Here is a 20,349-nt window from a genome sequence, read left to right as displayed (position 1 = left end):
ATGACGTCAGACAGGTTTTATGCAGTTCTTCTAAAGAGGGACCAGCTCTGTCGTAAAGCCAGGTAATTAACAAGGTCTGAAGCGTGTGGAAGGAAGACCAACAGCTTGGCTGGTCAAGGTGTCGCAGTATATGATGCAGATAAATTAGGCGCAGCGGATACCCTAACTTGGAATAAAAATGTACAAAAGATCATTCACTGTTAATCGTCGTCTGTCTCTGCGGAAGCTATTTTGGAAATACAATTCCGGAAAATACTTCAAACTATCCAACTTAACGATTCCATTTCTCCATGCATGGGAGAACTAGTTTAATCAATTATTCCACAGTTTGATGAGCTGTCACACCTGTGTGGATTTCAATATTTTCTGTGTCTTTTTCTTTCATCAAAGGAAGCATGTGAGGAAAAGATGGAAAAAGAAACAAAAATAAGCCAAATCAAGCAAGGTGCCATATACCAAACAGTCATGTCCTGCCTCTAATTGTCAGCAAAACACACCACTGCAGCAAGCTACAGTATTTCCAATTTCACATTAGCTGCTGTTTGTCCCTGACTGCAGTGAACACCTGACTAATTTTTGGAGAACAAATTCTCATTCTGCGAGAAGCCTGTGATGTGAGCTGTCGCAAAAAAAACAAGTAGTACATGCATAGCAAAACCATTCTTTCTTCTCGTCAGCGCTAGACACTTTTACCACATCCCTGAAAAGCTAGCACTGCAGTCTATGGGATTTCGTATCTGTCAATACACCTTCCACCGCGGGTGTGTGTGTTATAGATGAAGATTAATCATTTGTCAAACTCTAAATTGGCTTCCAAACGCTCTAGCTAATTTGCTCGGTGGTCCACTGATGATAATCCCCTTTCGCAGCTTTCCCCGTACATCCCCACTTGTTTTCCTCACACCTTCCATTGAGAAGCAAGGGAGCAAAAAATCCTTAATAGGTTGATCATGCAGCTAGCCTGTCGTAATGTTTCAATGAAATTATGTAAGATGAAATGCGGAAGCACTGAGGCCCTGCCGTCCTTCTCTGAGCAGGTCACACTCCAAGTACCTCTATAGGACCCCCGACATGAATCAGACCCTGAGCAGGAGAGGAGGTAAATGACACAACTGCAGTTGTTCTGTGCTCACACATGTAAATGTCAAGTGATGTTATCCTGACTGGCCCTTTCTTCCAGCTCAACTGAAAAAGAGTGTAACAATGGGAGCGCCCGATATGGGAAAGAACATGAGTATGTGTCTCTGAGGAAGTGTGTTGGAAGTGTGTGTGTGTGTCTGAGTGTGTATATGTCTTTCAAAGTGTGTGAAGTATTTTTGAGTGTTCATGTAAACCATTGCTTGGTTTAAAAAAAAGGAAATAAAAGTGCTTGTACATCAACAAAACAAGCTCAAAAAGCAAGACTGAGACGCAGCGCTGTTGTTAATTCTCTAATTATCTGTGGAATTAAACGGCGGAGTACGCCTCCTGCTACCCCTGCTGTGACAGATCCATCATAATTGTGTGTATCTGTACAACAACACTTAAATCTTCCCATCGGTGCTGGGTTGGGCTGTAGGGGGTGACGCAATGTTGTTGTCAGGCAGCTGTGCTACGTATCGCGAGGCTCAAATTGAACCACGGGGACAGCTTTTTGTCTCAGAGAAATATGTGTGGAAAGATGTGGAAAGATGGATGACTCGCCTCGCTCTATTTCAAAATCTGAGGCATGAGTGCGCCCTCCCTCCTCATCCCTGTTGCACACTGAAACCGTTTACAAGGTGATGCTCAAAGAGTCGCGAGACAGCCATCGACCGTCCTACCTCAGCAAATCCTAATGGCATCACAATCTAACCCCCCAAAAAATGTTGTTACCAGCACTTCCTCATTCACGCCACGGCTAACGCTAACCTTTCACTGAGACGTTTTCAAAGGAGGGCATGTTTGCAGTCAGCTCTTGTTTTCCTGTCTCCCTGACAGGAATATGGAACAGCTGCTTCCCTCTCAGGGGACAAGACCCCTGGCACTATGCGAGCGAGGTTCAGTCCCCGCTGCAGTGCGTTATTTTTGTCTGGGCCCACGATCCGCTCTAAACCCCTCCGCCACCCACCCACTCTCTGCCCTCGACGCAATGCCATGCCTGAATTTACTGACCTAATTTCCAGCCCCAGTACAATGTTTATCCCCCATTTCACTTCTTGACACATACAGTGCCTCGCAAGCTCCCTGGAAGGAGACTCTCTCTACTCCGCGACGCTATTCGACCGCCGTCTCGCTCTGAGGAGAGGAGGTATAGGGGTTTTAAAGGGGACGGTCAACGGTTCCATTGTTCTTAATTCAACGTCATAAATTGGTGAAACGGAGGGAAAGCAGAGGGAGCGCAGCAAAGAGGACGCTACCCATAAATCAGAAGGAATCTGCAGAGACACCTAGCAGATGGTAGAGAAAAAGCCTTACGCTCCCATCTCAATTCCTCCTTCATGAAGCCTTGCGAAGCTAAAAAGCTCAGCAGCACCCAGAGCCTGCTATGCATCAGGGCTAGCAGATGTAGGAATATCAATATTGCAAAGTTGTTTTGTTCAGTTCCAAAGGCTGAGTCCTTGTTTCACTTCTAACCCCCCTCCGCTGAATGATCCATTTTGAGTGAGGTCCTACATCATTTATAGTTTCAATTCTTGTATTTGAATGAATGTGTATGTCATAGGAAATTGAGCATGTTGGAAAATGTATATCATGTCAGAGACCAAACACAGAAAGAGATACTTAACAACACACACAAATACCAGTTTGAAACTACAGCACATCTCTGTTTCTCTTTCTGCAGTTGAAATGAGGTGGGGTGGTCTCTCAAAGTGTAGCAGCACTGCTCTGTTCACTGGCCAGTGTGCTGTTTTAATGAGGGCCCTCACAGTCTCAGCTGTTTACTTTCTTCCTGCCTCCAGTAGAATTGGACGCCTCTGTCTGATAGACCTGGATGCATTTCAGTGCAGTTATTACCCTAGTGTCAAGGGCTCCCTTGGTAATGATAATCATCCCTGACTCGAATGGGGATTAAAATAATTATGATTTGGGACGGAAACTATCGAGACAGTTTGGCACTGTCTCACAGCAGATGCAAACAGGAGCTGCCAATGAATTAAAACTGAAAAAATTATTGTTATGAGATCTCTCTGTTCTGATGATGTCTAGGCCTGCAATGATACAGTCGTAAACACAAGCGCCATGGCGGCTGTAAATAGCCTCGGCAAACAAATGGAGGTCACGGCTTTGCCTCGCTGTTTTCCGATGATTATTAAACGCTGTGTTTTTGCACTGAGGTGGGGTGTGGGGAGAGGATCGACTTTGTGTGTTAGATGGAATTCATTGGTTGTGCCACTGCCACCTAAGGCTTTTAGAGGGCGTTAAGCGATAGAAAGTAGTTGGAAAGTGGTTTGAATGTGTTCAGCCACAGAAGCAGAGCAAATAGGTAGCACTTTGCTTAATCAAAGGCAATAGCTTAGTGAGGAGAGGTAGTGAAAGGGTACTATATGTGCTCATACCAATACACCTTAAACACACACTCAAACACACTGCATATGTAGAGGTGTCCAAGGCAGACGTTTAAGGGCTGATATGACTGAAAGGATTGTGCATTTTTGGGAAGGGAAAGCTTTCTTTTCTCTTCCTACCTCCCTAGTTCCTGGAGGTTATCATTGGTGAAAACATGCCCTTGATATTGGTTTCTGCCACCCAAATTCTACCATCCCCTATTTTAAATGGAGTGCTCTTGACTTCTTGCCTTTGAAATATTTGCTCTGCTGCTCATCTTTCCCCTGAGTGGTCCTCTTTATATAGCTCCCAAGCCATACCCACAGGGCTAATGTGTTAATTTACCATGCAACAACAATATTGCTTACTCCAATATGTACACTGAACAAAAATAGACACGCAACATACAACAATTTCAAAGATTTTACTGAGTTACTGTTCATATGAGGAAATCAGTCAATTTAAATAAATTCATTAGGCCCTAATCTATGGATTTGACATGACTGGGAATACAGACACTGTATGCATCTGTTGGTCACAGAGACCTTAAAATAAGGTACTGGCGTGGATCAGAAAACCAGTCAGTATCTGGTGTGACCACCATTAACCTCATGCACCGTGACACATCTCCTTCACATAGAGTTGATCAGGCTGTTGATTGTGGCCTGTGGAATGTTGTCCCACTCCTCTTCAATGGCTGTGCAAAGTTGCTGGATATTGGCGGGAACTGTAACACGCGGTCGTACACTTCGATCAAGAGCTGGTGATTATGCAACCAATGGAAGAACTGGGACATTTTCAGCTTCCAGAAATTGTGTACAGATTTTTGCAACATGGGTCCGTGCATTATCATGCTGAAACGTGGTGATAGCAGCGGATGAATGGCACGACAATGGGCCTCAGGATCTCGTCAAAGTATCACTGTGCTTTCAAATTGCCATCAATAAAATGCAATTGTGTTCATTGTCCGTAGCTTATGCCTGCCCGTACCATAACCCCACCTCCGCCATGAGGCACTATATTCACAACATCAGTAAACTGCCGATTGTGAGAGTGGTTGGACATACTGATGAAGCGACTTATGGTAGAGAAATTAACATTCAATTCTCTGTCAAAAGCTCCGGTGGAAATTTCTGCAGTCAGCATGCCAATTATACGCTTCCTCAAAACTTGAGATATCTGTGGCATTGTGTTGTGTGACAAAACTGCACATTTTAGAGTGACCTTTTATTGTCCCCAGCACAAGGTGCACCTGTGTAATGATCATGCTATTTAATCAGCTTCTTCATACACAACACCTGTCAGGTGGATTGATTATCTTGGCAAAGGAGAAATGCTAACTAACAGGGATGTAAACAAATTTGAGAGAAATACGCTTTTGGTGTGTATGGAACATTTCTTGGGATCTTTTTACTTCAGCTCATGAAACATGGGACTAACAATTTACGGGTTGCGTTTATATTTTTGTAAGTAAGCATATCGTAATGCTGCCTGTGTGTAATAAATCCCTACACAGTGAGACTCACTTCATCTATCATCACAAGTGCTGGGCGAATCTATGTTCCATGTCATCCGAAAGGAGAAGTTGTCTATTCTAAATAATTAAAGGACCAGATTTTCCAAACTTGCTAGGTGCCATAACAGAACTGGGTGATGTCACAAGCCTTCTGTGAATATAGGTTCTTCCATAACCAGAGCCAGTGTTAGTTTCTGTGAAATGGGTTGCAGTCTGTATTCATGCAGATCACCCCTCATATCCCTAGGGAGCAGTGGTTATGAAAATGATGCATCGAATCAAACAAAAAAGACGACTACTCCAAAAATCTAAATAACAAGTCAATGTTGTTGGTCAATGAAATAGAATATCACAACAGACACATTTTCTATGTGTTCTGTTCTAAAGCTATCAAAACATAACTTCCATTGCACATTTTTCTGCTCACTATAGCGACTTCTACACGCCATGGCCTCTGCTCTGCCCTCCATTGTTGTTGTGCTGACTTCGCGTAAAGCCTGGAGAGGATACTGTACCTGCTTCAGCTAGCTTCACGTACACAGGCCTCTTCATCATTACAACGAACAGCATTACCTCCATCAGCAGGACAACACAGCACTCTGTGGGGATATATGGATGGAGAGCAGGGCCAGGTGTGTGTGTGTACATGTCTGACAGGGTATTTGACAAGAGTAGATGGGTGCCTGCCTATTTGAGCTTGTGTGTGTCCCTACGTGCCCCTTGTCTCTGAGGATCAACTTAGCGTCTCTCTCTGCCTGTCAAACACAGCAGCAGCTCATACATGTAAGTGGTATGGGTGACTGAGCATTAACACCAAGGGTTCAATACACAGCACTCTGTGTGCAGTCAGTGTCCAGCAAAATGTGGTGCTGCACTGTTTAACACAACTACACCACCAGTTAGCACGGGCCGTATTATGAGGCACTACACTATATGAAGTAAATCAGCACCAAGCTGACTGACTGAATCACATGAGATATTGTGTGTCTGCAACACTCTGCGTCTTCAGTCAGCGCCCGACAACATCAAACATGACTCATTTCCATCTCAGTGCCTGGGACCCTTGTTGGTTCTGGGGGGTTTTCATGAGGAAATGCATCAAGTTGCACGGAGGTTTTGACGAATGTCTCGAATTAATGATTGAAGGAATTAGTCATCACGCCATACGCAAATGACTGCATCGCATTTATATTTTAAACGCACTGAGGTTTTGACGAACGTCTCGAATTAATGATTGAAGGGATTTGTCTGTTGTGCAAAGTAAGCCTAAATAGAAGCCAAATCTGGGAAACAACCGATAACACTGATTTGTATAATGCATTGGCATAGTTTTGGTGGCTGGTGATTTCATGTGTTTTTAAATTAGGGAACACGCAAATGGAGAAAACTGTTGATGGAGTTAGGTTGCCCAAGCCTATGTCATTCAATCATCCTCCAGTTGTGTGGGCACACAACATATTACGAATCACAGTTGGTCTGCTCAATCAACATTTTCCCAAATTCTCCTATGGCTCAAAATGGGTGCAAACTGATTCGACCGAAATGGGCTTAATTCTAACTTCAGATATGGACATGTTCACACAAATCTGAACGTCCATCAATGCAGTGCAGTTAAAAGCACTGAAGTTAGAATTCAGCCTTGAGTCAATACCAAGCAAACAAATATAGTGGGATTGAGGATTTGGAGAGAATGGAAAATGAATCTCTTTGGCCAGCAGCAACAAAGGACTACATGACTTTCCACAGTAACAGACTGCTATAATGACACAAAAGATATCACTGACAATGAGGTTGTTTCACTTAAGTCTATATACTCAGTTGGCTGTTGGAAGCAGCACTTTCCCAGATTATAAAGAAAGATGACTGAGTAGCATTGGCTTAAGACAGCGTTTCCCAAACTCGGTCCTTGGGACCCCAAGGGGTGCACGTTTTGTTTTTTGCCCTAGCACTACACAGCTGATTCAAATGATTAAAGCTTGATGATAAGTTGAATATTTGAATCAGTTGTGTATAGGGCAAAAACAGAAGGTGCTCCCCTTGGGGTTCCAAGGACCGAGTTTGGGAAACCCTGGGGGGAAAAAATAGTACGGATGTATTTCCTGAGTTCAAATGTCGAAGTCATTGCCTCGGAAAAGTCTCCAGAGTTTAAAAAACAGTTTCCACAGTCTCCTCAACACCTCAACCTCCATCTCCCCTCACTCCCCATCCTCCCCCTCACCATCACCCCAAGCGCCCCGACGAGGACCATGGGAGAAGCCCCCAGCAATTTGCCCTATCTCTAACAGGTAATTTCTACCCGTTAGTGATCACGAGGTGACAGGACTTAGAATTGGAAACTCACTTCCACTCACAGAGAGAGGGGAGACGGAGGTAATACTCTCTATAATTACCGCTAAATCAAGCAGACTCCTCTTGTTTTTCCTCCTCCTCCCTCTAAACCTGGCCGCACGTAATTGTGAGGGACCGGGCAGGCGATGTCGAAAACCCGCTGCACCAAGCAATTTTCCCCCCATAGCTGATATTGCAGTTTAGTTGGGTAGATTCAGGACTGCCTGAATGACTTGGTGGCTTTTTAAAAGTCTTTCTCTCAGTACAAGGCGCTAAAAAGGCAGCTTAACTCTGAGCTGAACAATGGCACCAGATCAAGAGCTTATGCATGCAGTCAGTGATGATGATGACGGTGGGGTGATGAGGAAGAGGATGAAAAATAAGTAGAAGATGATGATGACAACGACAATGTGACGCTAGCAAATGACTGTATCTAGTCTCAAACCATTGCAGAGATTCCTACCCACTGGGCACAGTGGTCAATTCAACATCTATTTCACGTTGGTTCAACGTAATTTCATTGAAATTAAGTGGAAACAATGTATGTGCCCACTGTGTGTGCCCAGTGGGTAAGGTTGTTTCTTAGTAACTTTCATCTATCTCATAGCCATCCGTCTTTGAGCCAAAGACATCCTTACAAACTATTTTCACGCATTTCAAATCAAATGTTATTGGTCACATACACATGGTTAGCAGATGTTAATGCGAGTGTAGCGAAATGCTTGTGCTTCTAGTTCCGACAGTGCAGTAATATCTAACAAGTAATCGAACAAATTCACAACAACTACCTTGTACACACAAATGTAAAGAGATGTAATGAGAATATGTGCATGTGAATATATGGATGAGCAATGGTCGTGTGGCATAGACAAGATGCAATAGATGGTATGAAATACAGTATGTACATTTGAGATGAGTAATGTAGGATATGTAAACATTATTAGTGGCATTATTTAAAGTGACACCTTTATTAAATCCATTACAAATCAAATCAAAGTTTATTTGTCACGTGCGCCAAATACAACAGGTGTACAACCTTACAGTGAAATGCTTACTTACAAGCCCTAACCAACAGTATTAAAGTGGCCAGTGATTTGGGTCTGTATGTTGGCAGCAGCCTCTCTATGTTAGTGATGGCTGTTTAACAGTCTGATGGCCTTGAGATAGAAGCTGTTTTTCCAGTCTCGATGCACCTGTACTTACCTCGCCTTCTGGATGATAGCGGTGTGAACAGGCGGTGGCTCAGGTGTTTGTTGTCCTTGATGATATTTTTGGCCTTCCTGTGACATCGGGTGGGTTAGGTGTCCTGGAGTGCAGGTAGTTTGCCCCCGGTGATGCGTTGTGCAGACCGCACTACCCTCTAGAGAGCCTTGCAGTTGAGGGGGTGTAGTTGCCGTACCAGGCGGTGATACAGCCCGACAGGATGCTCTCGATTATGCATCTGTAAAAGTTTGTGAGGGTTTTAGGTGACAAGCCCCATTTTTTCAGCCTCCTGAAGTTGAAGAGGTACTGTTGCTTCTTCTTCACCACGCTGTCTGTGTGGGTGGACCATTTCAGTTTGTCTGTAATGTGTACACCGAGGATCTTAAAACTTTCCACCTTCTCCACTACTGTCCCATCGATGGGGGGTGCTCCCTCTGCTGTTTCCTGAAATCCATGATCATCTCATTGCTTTTGTTGACATTGAGTGAGAGGTAAGCTGCCTCATTGTAGTTGGTGATCAAGCCCACTACTGTTGTGTCGTCTCCAAATTTGATGATTAAGTTGGAGCCATGCATGGCCATGCAGTCATGGGTGAACAGGGAGTACAGGAGGGGGCTGAGCACGTACCCTTGTGGGGCCCCAGTGTTGAGGATCAGCGAAGTGGAGATGTTGTTTCCTACTTTCACCACCTGGGTCAGCCCGTCAGAAAGTCCAGGAACCCAACTGCACAGGGCGGGGTTGAGACCCAGGGCCTTAAGCTTAATTATGAGCTTTGAGGGTACTATGGTGTTGAATGCTGAGCTGTAGTCAATGAACAGCATTCTTACATGGGTATTCCTCTTGTTCAGATGGGATAGGGCAGTGTGCTATGTGATGGCGATCGTATTGTCTGTGGACCTGTTGGGGCGGTATGCAAACTGAAGTGGGTGGCAGGTAAGGTGGAGGTGATATGATCCTTGACTATTCTCTCAAAGCACTTCATGATGACCGAAGTGAGTGCCAAGGGGCGATAGTCATTTAGTTCATTTATCTTTGCCTTCTTTGGTAGAGGAACAATGGTGGCCATCTTGAAGCATGTGGGGACAGCAGACTGGGATAGGGAGTGATTGAATATGACCGTAAACACACCAGCCACCTGGTCTGCTGGGTGAGCAAGCAAAGTCAGGACATTCAGAATTGTTGGGAAAGCCACGTTAGAGATGCTCCCACATGGCAAATCTGAATCAACATATTGAGTCAGAGTAGTCTAAGTACCTCTATTTCTACATAGTGCCCCAATTACATCTAGGCAGAACACCATCCTCAATTCACAACTAAATTCATGGTGAGAATAGACACGTATGAGAAGATGGTCCTGAGGATAGTTTCAAGGAGACCACTGATAGAGCACCAAACAGTTCAGGATGAGTAAATCTCATTAAAGAGAGAACATTTATCTTTGAACCCTATCTTTATTTGATCTCAAGGAAAAAAAACAAATGGCCTTGCCTTTTTGGGGGGGGGGGGATTTTCTATCAAAAAAGATGGAGGAGAAGGTGGGTTTAGACAGCAGCATATCAAACGGGGGATTAGCATCAAGACAACGCTAATTCTCTAATTCGCCAGAGATAGAAGACAACCGACCGAGGCATGGCGAGAAAGAGAGCGAGAGAGAGATGCACATGTGGAATTTCTTAGTGAGCTTTTAATTTCCCAGTCAGCCTTGGCAGCCAGCCCCCTCACTGTACTGCACTGACTGGGGACTGACTGGTACCAGCGGTGAGGAGGAGTTGCCAACTGGCAGGATCCCTTCCACCCCACCAGGTTGCCATTGTTTATTAATAATCCCAGCAGCCTCAGCAGGCTACAGTAAGGATGCCCAATAGCATCCGTAGGGGAGTTTCTTCTCTTCCATCTCTTCCTTCTAACCTGTCATCAGGTGAACTGGAGAATAGAATCCAACCCAACACGTAAGCAACCAAGGTACTGGGCTTCTGCTGTCTGCAGAGGCCTCTGGGCTTTTTCTCAAGATTCAGGGGGTCCTAATTTTGTCCAAATGGTGGAGGCTTTGCTATTTATGGGGGTGTAGTGCAGCTCAAAGGACATCCAGTAGGGTGTCCACCCACTCTGCCCAGAGTGGGTGAAAACGCGCTTTGGCAATGACATTGCACTTCCTTATGTTATAAAATACATTTTACCAAGACAAATATGATTCTTCATGTTCTGAATCTTTCAGCAGGGTCTTTCTCAAACATATCATTCTATCCAAAAACTGGTATTTCGTAACTTAATACATCCAGTAGTAAGCACCAAACTCTTGTTGACAGAGCAGTGCAGCTTTCTCGCTGAAACTTTGTAGGATTTTACATTTTGTGGTCGTTGTCTTCCAAGTTGTTTCCCACGTGCCGCACATAGCAAAATTACCATGACATGAGCTGAATTAAATGTAAAAGGCTTTGAAAATAAATAGCTCAGTACTCCGTTGACATTTCACGGAGATATGCTTGTTTTTGTGAGAAGTCTTCGAAAGAGAACAGGAACTTCGCATTAATATTTGACAAAATAGATGAGTTCAATGGTAAGCCTATCAGATAGCTTTCATTCTCTCACAGCATCCAGCCTAGCTGGCGTGTTTTTATTTTCCTGATTTTTGACCACTTCTTTTCTCTGGCCTCCATTGATTTAGTCACCCTAATTTTGACCATCCTACAAGGTTAAGAACTCTAATATGTTTTGAACATATTAAGAACTCTAATATGTTTTGAACATATTATGATAGAGACATGAGGTCTGGACCTTTGGGTTTCTTAGAGGATTATCTACACAATTAACCTGTTTTTTATTTTACCATTGGTCATAACATGCATTTTTGATTGGCCACCCAACATCCAGGAAAAGCCATAGTTAAATACAGTACTGTTAATGGCTTTGACTGTAAGGATTCCATATCACTATTATCGAAGCCAATCATGATGAATGGCCTATATGGCAAGATTTATGATGATAATAATGTTTTATATTAATGAGAAAATATATACCTGCATGAATAGGGCCACCCATCAACATACCAAGACACACTGTCAACTATCTATACATGGTCTCAGGAATGGCAATGTGTTTGTGATTGTGAAGCCATAAAGCTTTCTTTCATTCATGACTGATAGCTTTGACAGTGGTGGCATGTTGCTTCATATGCATTACATCTTAATTTGAGCGTGTATTGTGTGGATTATAATGAATTAACATTTTTATAGGGGTTGATACAAGGAAAAATCAAGTCTGAAAGTTCAAAGTGGAAATTAAACTTCAAACGTCTTTTTAAACTGGAAATACACATAATTGAAAAAGTCCTGCATTGCAGGAATGTTCTCCTTCGACAGGGTGATCAAATTAAGATACTACAACTGTAGAATCAGGTCATCAGCACAATATGACATATGCTATAATTATCCAAATGGTCTCTGTCCGTCAGTGATTCATTAAAATACATATCAAGAATAACCCTCATTGCACTGTAGTCCTAGATTTGACCAAAGTAACATTTGAATCTTGACAGTGAAACATTTAGCAATAAAATAGTAATACATACATTCTTTCAAACATGTATGCTACTGTCTAATTTGTTGTCTAAATACAGAAAATGTAGGCTGTAAGATAAAAAAAAAAATCCTACAAAACAAATACAAATGTGAGAAGAACAGAAACAATAAACAATGTAGACCCAGAGGCAGTAAGATTTACTTTTCATTATTATCTTTTAATTGCATTCTCTCTCCTGAGGCTAATACCGTTTAGATTCAATAATGGCTGCGTTATTATGGCATGATGAAAATGCCTTTCAAAAAGACCAGCCTCTCTCCTATTCAAATTTAATCTAATCCATTAGAAGCTAAAAGATAACTATCAAATTATACAAGACAAGAGTAAAAAAAAAAGATCCCAAACAAAATCTTGCACACAACAAATTGGCCAGTGTTACCTACCCACTCGGCACACTCTGGTTGTTTCCATGTCATTCAATGAAATTACGTTGAACCATCATGGAATAGCCATTGAATTGACGTCTGTTCCCAGTGGATGGTGCAGATTTTTCAGTGCAACATTTCTAGTGTTGATTCAAGTGTTAAATTAACACTCATTGGTGTTAATAACCAGCGTTATCATTATTACCACACCCATCATTATCATATTTCCTAGCATGCTCTATTATGGGTTAAAAAAATGTAATCGTTTTTTTAAATATCTGTGTTTGCACGTACATTGATTGATTAATTAATTAATTAATCTTATGCTACTCAAATTTTCTAAAGTAATCCTATCTGTTAATCCTATCTGGACTTATTGCATCTGTTAATGAAATGTCTGTTCCAGTTTAGATGGTTTAGGCAGTCTCATAACGTAGTCTTCCCAACCTGGCAGGCAGTCATTCTGAATGTAGAGCCCCGATAAAATATGCGATGCAGAGAATGTAGGTGGAATCATGGAATCCAGACATTAAAACAGAATTCAACAATGTATTGAACTTCGTAGGAAATCAACTAAAGGTATTGAACCTTTTAGAATATCAATTCATTTGCACAAGATTATCATCAGACAGTGATTCGTACTTTCTGAAGAGGCAGTGCAGGATTGCCCCTGTCTGTGTGCGCGTTTGTCTACCACTTTGTGTAGCCGTTAGCGATGATGCTAATAATGATAACTGTTTTCTGGTAGATGGAAAGGCTTTCCCAAAAACCTTTTCAATTAAATGTTCACAACAACGTAGCCTATGCCTACCTGGCAGAATGATCATGATTATTTGCATCAATCCAGTGGTGATTTGTTAAGCAAACTCTAAAATCATGTGTGCTACAGAAACACCTCTAACCAAACAAGTCATTTTGCTGGTGTACACTGAATGAACTGTATCAACAAAAAAATAATCTTAGATTTTTCCCAGACCTCAACAGTGGTCTCCTGGTGTGGTTTGAGCATTGTTGTGGACTTAAAATAATGAATTTAGTTGTTTTTCTATAAAAATAAAACCAATTAAAAAATCTGGAAAAACTCAACAGAGAAAAAAAATATATATATTTTTAAATGAATTATAAAATATTCACTTGGTGAAGGTCACAAGACTGAAAATTAATGAATTCAATAACTATGTCTCTGTCACTAACAAATACAGTCATGGGTCGTAACTCTACAATTCACTTGAAAGGCAAGGGACTCTGGGAAATATGCAAATAAGGCGTTAAACTAAACTGTGTGTTAATTTAACACTGTAAATGTGAACCCATATAGACACTGGATAATTTGCTGTGCACTAAAATCAAGATGATTCAAGCCAAGGTCATGTTCTCAAGTTTGTACAGACTACTATGTCTTTCAACAGAAACGTATCTGGTCAATCAATGTTCCTCAGGCTATGTTCTTTGCTCTCCTTAAATGAAAGCAAATTTTCCTTGGTCCTGCCTTCGGGTAAAGTTTGGGATTACATTTGTGAATTGATCTATATATGGATTTTTTTATCCATAAAATGATCAGAATGTAGCTAGGTGGACATCCTCACTTATTTTATACTGACCAAACATTAGACTTTCTTGAAGTAAACATGTTTGTGTTGTTGTTGTTGTTGTTTTGGGCATGGTCTGATTGATGGCTAGGCTGTCATAATTATATGGTTGAAGTTAATTTACTGTTTTCATCTTTGTAGATATTCTGCCATTGAATATTGTATGGGTCTTGATTTGCGGTGAATCATTACACGCTCTTTTTTGTGTATGATATAAGAAATAGTCAAACAAATCAACATTTTACACATTTCTATACACCTACATTCACTTACAGGTTAGAAATAATATTGGTATTTCACAACGACACAGATGTGTCTTCTACGGTGGGGATAGATAATGTCAGTTAATCTTCAGCTTCACCACCAGTGTATAACATAGCATTAGGATTCACCCCCTGATGAAGGTGCATATACTGTACAGTATACACTGCCCTCAGAAAGTATTCATCTGTCTTGACTTATTACACTTTTTATTGTGTTACAGCCTGAATTCAAAATGGATTAAATATATTTTTTTCATCCATCTACACACAATACCCCATAATCACAAAGTGAAAACACGTTTTTAGAACTGTTTGCAAATGTATAGAATACAGAAATATCTAATTTACATAAGTATTCACATCAAACCCATTACAATCACCGTTGGCAGCAATTACATCTGTAAGACTTTCTGGATAGGTGTCTAAGAGCTTTGCATACCTGGATTGTACAATAGTTGCATATTGTTCTTTTCAACTCTTCAAACTCGGTCAAATTGTTGATTGATCATTGCTAGACAACCATTTAAGTCTTGCCATAGATTTTTAAGCAGATTTAAGTCAAAACTGTAACTCGGCCACTCAGGAACATTCAGTCTTCTTGGTAAGCAACTCCAGTGTAGATTTGGCATCGGGTTTTCCTGCTGAAAGGATAATGCATCTCCCAGTGTCTGGTGGAAAGCAGACTGAACCAGGTTTTCCTCTAGGATTTTGCCTGTGCTTAGCTCCATTACGTTCCTTTGTTATCCTGAAAAACTCCCCAGTCCTTAACGATTACAAGCATACCCATAACATGATGCAGCCGCAACTAGGCTTCAAAATATGGATCGTGGTACTCAGTAATGTGTTGTAATGGATTTGCCCCAAATATAACATTTTGTATTCAGGACAAAAAGTTTATTGATTTTCCAGTATTACTTTAGTGCCTTGTGCAAACAGGTTGCATTTCTTTTTCTAAATTCCATACAGGCTTCCTTCTTTTCACTCTGTCAATTATGTTAGTATTGTTGTTGATACATCTTCAGTTTTCTTCTATAGTTTTCTTCTTTCAATGTGTGCTTTTCTTTATTCTTACCCATCTGCCAATGTGTGCTATTCTTTGAGAGACATTGGAAAACCTCTGTGGTCCTTGTGGTTGAATCTGTGTTTGAAATTCACTGCTCGACTGAGGACCTTACAGATAATTGTGTGTGTGGGGTACAGAGATGAGGTAGTCATTAAAAAATCAAGTCCGTGCAACTTATTATGGGACTTGTTAATTAAGACTATTTTTACCCCTGAACTTATTTAGGCTTGCCTTAACAAAGGGGTTGAATACATATTGACTCAATATATTTCAGCTTTACATTTGAACAATTTGTAAACATTTCGAAAAACATAATTCCACTTTAACATTATGGGGTATTGTGTGTCGGCCAGTGACCAACAATCTCAATGTAATCTATTTTAAATTCATGCTGTAACAACAAAATGTGGATAAAGTCAAGGGATGTGAATACCTCCTGAAGGTACGTATTTGACTGATAAATAATTGATTGAGGTGTCTATATTAATTTTGCAGGCATAAAAAATGTCTGCCTTGATTGACTCGCTGAGAGGTTTTTGAGGCTTCCTTCAGCTGTAGGGCACTATCCCTGCTGTGCACGGTAAGCCATGCATGCTCATCCCATTAGCTCACTACTGTACTGGAAAGTACATAGAGTAAGTAGGAAATACATACTGTATATATGAGTGCATGGTGAGATACAGTATGCACATCTCACAGTTGCACTCTGGGCAAGTGTATATAACATTTTATATAGGAGTACATAACGTATAGGTCATATATTTTTTTGTATTTAGTTACTAGTCAAGCAATCCCACAGTAGCCTCACGTCAACTAACACATCCAGCAACTTCATTTCTTCTTAGGTCTTGTGGTAGCCCCAGAGGAGAAGTACAGGCCAGAGGACAACTGCAGGTCAAATGATTACCACTGCAATTTGGAATGAAGTTCACCATCCGTTGTGTGTTGTTCTGACACATGGCTTGATTTGACCACTGTAGTTTTTCCTCCCATCAAAACAGGTTTTTTATTCCCTCTGGAAGGAATCCTTTCCGGCCACTCCAGCTGCAACCAGCGCACACTGCTAGTCCGGCCAATAGTGGAGACGCCTGATGCCTCTTGGCAATGTGAGACAGTTAGCTCTTCTAGCTCCAGCACTGAGAGGGCTTGTATTTGATATTCTTGTCCATACATAAGGAGAATGGGCCACTGCCTACCTCCCAGTTTATCTATTTAAGGAGAATGTGCTACTATGCACCCTAATCTGTGTGTGTGTGTGTGTGTGTGTGTGTGTGTGTGTGTGTGTGTGTGTGTGTGTGTGTGTGTGTGTGTGTGTGTGTGTGTGTGTGTGTGTGTGTGTGTGTGTAAAAGTGTTTAGTCTCTAGTGTGTAGTCCTTTATTTGCCTTTGTGAATCATGGCAACATGAGGTTGCAATCAATCCATCATTGAAGTGCACAGCAGGAGTCACAAAACATTATGCTGCAGCGTGTACTCCCAGGCTTTGTCAACACAGTGTCACCAAGCATGGGACACAGCTGTAGCCTCAAGCTACTGCAGGCATTTTCTTTTTTGGCATATGTGATTTTGAGCCATTTCTCTTTGAAAAGGATTATATGTTGCCATCATATATGAAATATAAAGGCCAACTGATTGAATTAGCCATTTGAAATACTTAAAAAAAGACTTTGTTTTGTGACTGTAGAACTGTTTTCATGCATGTTAATCGCAGAATAATGTGATATAACATATTGGCATACTGTCAATATGTATGAGTTCATGCCTTGCCTGACAAAACAGTTCTTGGAAAGTGTCCATTGTAAAGAGCACTTAAAATGCAGAGTAGAAATGGAATGTCATTCAGAGTGGACTTGAAGAGAGCTATATCGATTGATAACTTTCAACTTAGTTCACAAAACAGACCACATGGCAGCATGGATATGATGTCAATATTGATATTAACAATGACAGTAAATCTGTTCTTGCTGCTGCTGTGCCCTACTTTTATCTTGGTAAATGAACATGTTGAAATGACCACTCTACAGTATATGTCGTTATTACGATTTGATTCATATGAAGATGTCAAGAGAAAATGTATCTTAGTTCAATCATTGCTGTACCATGTCTGTTTGAAATTACATTTGTCTGATGTGGAATTAAAATGGGTTCAGGAGAGTAAGACTGAGAGTACATGATTGATCTGTAACGTGAAGGATGACGAACACCTATTGGCACATATCTAAAGGCACAAAGTAAAGAAGAAGAAGTCCCCGTCGTTAGTTATAAAATCCAGTCGTTAGTTATAAAAAACGAATTGCCCACTAAAAGTGGAGTTGCATTTCTAATCGTGTATTCATCAGCACCAGTCAATTATCCTGCCTGTAGATGATAATATGACACATGGGCCAAAAGAGCGCGAGCTCCCCCAGCAGTTAGTCGACAGTAGCGCACTCACACAACTTCACTTGAAGGGAGGGAGAGGCAACTTTGGCTCGATGTTGCAGCCTCATAAACATACATGTTTTCTGATCATAATATTTCTTCTCTGTTGAATTAATTTGAATAAGCCATTAACATCAGCATATTTGTATTATTGATCAAGCTGCTCTCCAACATACATGTCTGTGTTGAAAAGGTAGACTCATGAGGCAACAGTCCGGATATTGTCGCATTTGCTATATTTTTACACACATACACACACGCATACACTTGCACGATGGATTCTGTCTAAACTGTGTTTGAAAGTATTCACGGATAAGATAAAATAAGTGACACACCAATTACTGAATATTTACAACTGAGAGACTAACATCAAACATTAATGCATTTCACCATTGCATTACACTCCATACAGCAGGTGAAACGGGTAGCCTTCATTCCACACTTCGCTAGAAACAAACTAATGATGCTTGAAATGTGAGCAATTGAAATGCGGCATAAGTCTTGAATTTCAGAAGCTTCGGTATTTCAGTCGTATGTTGTAAAATGAACTGATAGGGACTCACATTGCACAATCAACTGTAGTAATGTTGATATAATCCCACATGGGAATCGACGTTTGAGCCGAACCCCGTTATTTCTAGAACAAAATACACAAGCATATTATGATGCTGTGCCTGGAACTTCAATGTGCCCTGGTCTGATTCCGACGGTCCATTCATTGAGGCGAGGGTCAGTGTGAAATAAACTATGCGTGGATTGAAAACTGATTCTTAATGCTTTCTCCCCCACACTATTACTCTCTTTCATTATGTCGTCCTCCTCTGCAGCCTCGCATTACATACATGCCGTCTCCAGTCATATGCGAGGAGAATTCAGCCAATCGCCTACTGCACTGAACCACCAACTCACTTTGCATGTAAATGTAAGGTATTAGGATCTAGCGTTGTTCATATCCACAGTAATGGACATTTAGTGAATGTTAATTGAGATAAATAACAACAACATAGGTTGGACACATGGAAACACAAAACTCACATAGGCTACATATAAGACAACACGCTGCCTGATTTGACAATGATAAAGCAGAAAAACGCACCCGTCCAGAAAAAAACACTATATCCTATCATGTTGACCATGTAAAATCGCCATAACTGTCAATACGCTACAGCATAACCTTTAGCTACTCTAATAACTGGTATAGTGTGTATATAAAACAATACAATTGAACGCAAATTAAGCTACACTTAAGCAGGCTTACCTAAAACTGATTCTCCCCTGTGCTCGGAATATGTGGTCCAAGGTGCTTTAGTTTTCTGTCCGAAAACTTTTGCTGGAGCATATGTATCCAGTGTGCATGCTGGTAGCTCAATCTTAGATGTTGAATTGTGGATGAGTTGGCGGTCCTTCTCATGCTCAAGAGAGAGAAATCCTTCGGCTCGGCAAGTTGGTAAGCATGAGTACACAGATAAACAGAGTGACCAAGTCGACCCGTGGGGAAACGGGAGTTCGATAGTTAAGAAGAAATATCCCGATGTGTTCTAGGGAGGTTCGGGCGAGCTCGGATCCGTGAAAGTCGTTCGCAGGTGAAGAGGTGGTAGTGAGGATGCCAAGGAAGGTAGGCAGAGACTGATCGAGTGCAGGGCAAAAGGAAGCGAAACTAGGGGGAGGTACTGAGAATACAGCTTTGTATTGTAGAGGACGGCAATACCAGACGGCAGGGGGTGGGACTGAACCACACGAGCCGAACGGGAGAGGAGGGGGGAAAGAAGGGTTGGGGAGGAAGGATATACCGCGTCGTGACTTTATGTGTTGATAAACAACGATTATAAAGGTTCAACTTTGAAAACTCCCAAAAGAAGACAGCATGACAAACGTTAAAGCAACTGCAAATTGGACTACTGGGGAAAGTGTAGTCTAGAGTCTATGCATTACCACCGCTCCTTACCACCGCGCTTTCATTGTGTGACTGTTTCAATGGAAACCTAGCAATATGAAAAAGGAATAAAACCCAACGACGCATGTATCTCGCTCTCTCTCTCTCGCACGCACGCACAGACACATACACACACACTAATGGATTAGGGAGCACACACTTGCCAGATGACTAATAATGGTTGTACACCGTACCCAGAGTGAATTTATAACTAGTGACTTTGTGTGTGGGATTTGTTTGCACCAACAAGAAAAAATATGTGGAGGCGCTGTCCAGTGTCCTGAAAGTGCTCCAGAACAGAGGGCTATGCGTGTTGGCTGTCCATTGCCCTGAAACACTGCACACTGCACACTGCCCTAACCCATCTGGACAAGAGGAATACCTGTGTGAGAATGCTGTTCATCGACTACAGCTCGGCATTCAACACCATAGTACCCTCCAAGCTCGTCATCAAGCTCGAGACCCTGGGTCTCGACCCCGCCCTGTGCAACTGGGTACTGGACTTCCTGACGGGCCGCCCCCAGGTGGTGAGGGTAGGCAACAACATCTCCTCCCGCTGATCCTCAACACTGGGGCCCCACAAG

At 41.7% G+C, this 20,349-nt stretch overlaps 1 protein-coding gene across 1 annotated transcript in view; it reads right to left on the bottom strand.

Moving 5' to 3' along the window:
* The window catches only part of LOC110509819 (BMP/retinoic acid-inducible neural-specific protein 1), a 116,118-nt gene extending 96,259 nt beyond the window's left edge, over positions 1–19,859 (bottom strand). The window contains exon 1 of the mRNA XM_021590941.3: positions 19,091–19,859. The gene's annotated coding sequence lies outside the window, so the exon portion shown is untranslated. The remainder of the gene's footprint in view (positions 1–19,090) is intronic.
* Positions 19,860–20,349: the final 490 nt, after the last annotated feature.

Source organism: Oncorhynchus mykiss, chromosome 29 (genome assembly GCF_057628025.1).
Source record: "Oncorhynchus mykiss isolate SJ-2025 chromosome 29, ASM5762802v1, whole genome shotgun sequence".
Lineage (NCBI taxonomy): Eukaryota > Metazoa > Chordata > Actinopteri > Salmoniformes > Salmonidae > Oncorhynchus > Oncorhynchus mykiss.
Note: the sequence above shows the minus strand (reverse complement) of the source record. Positions and strands in the feature narration are given on the sequence as shown.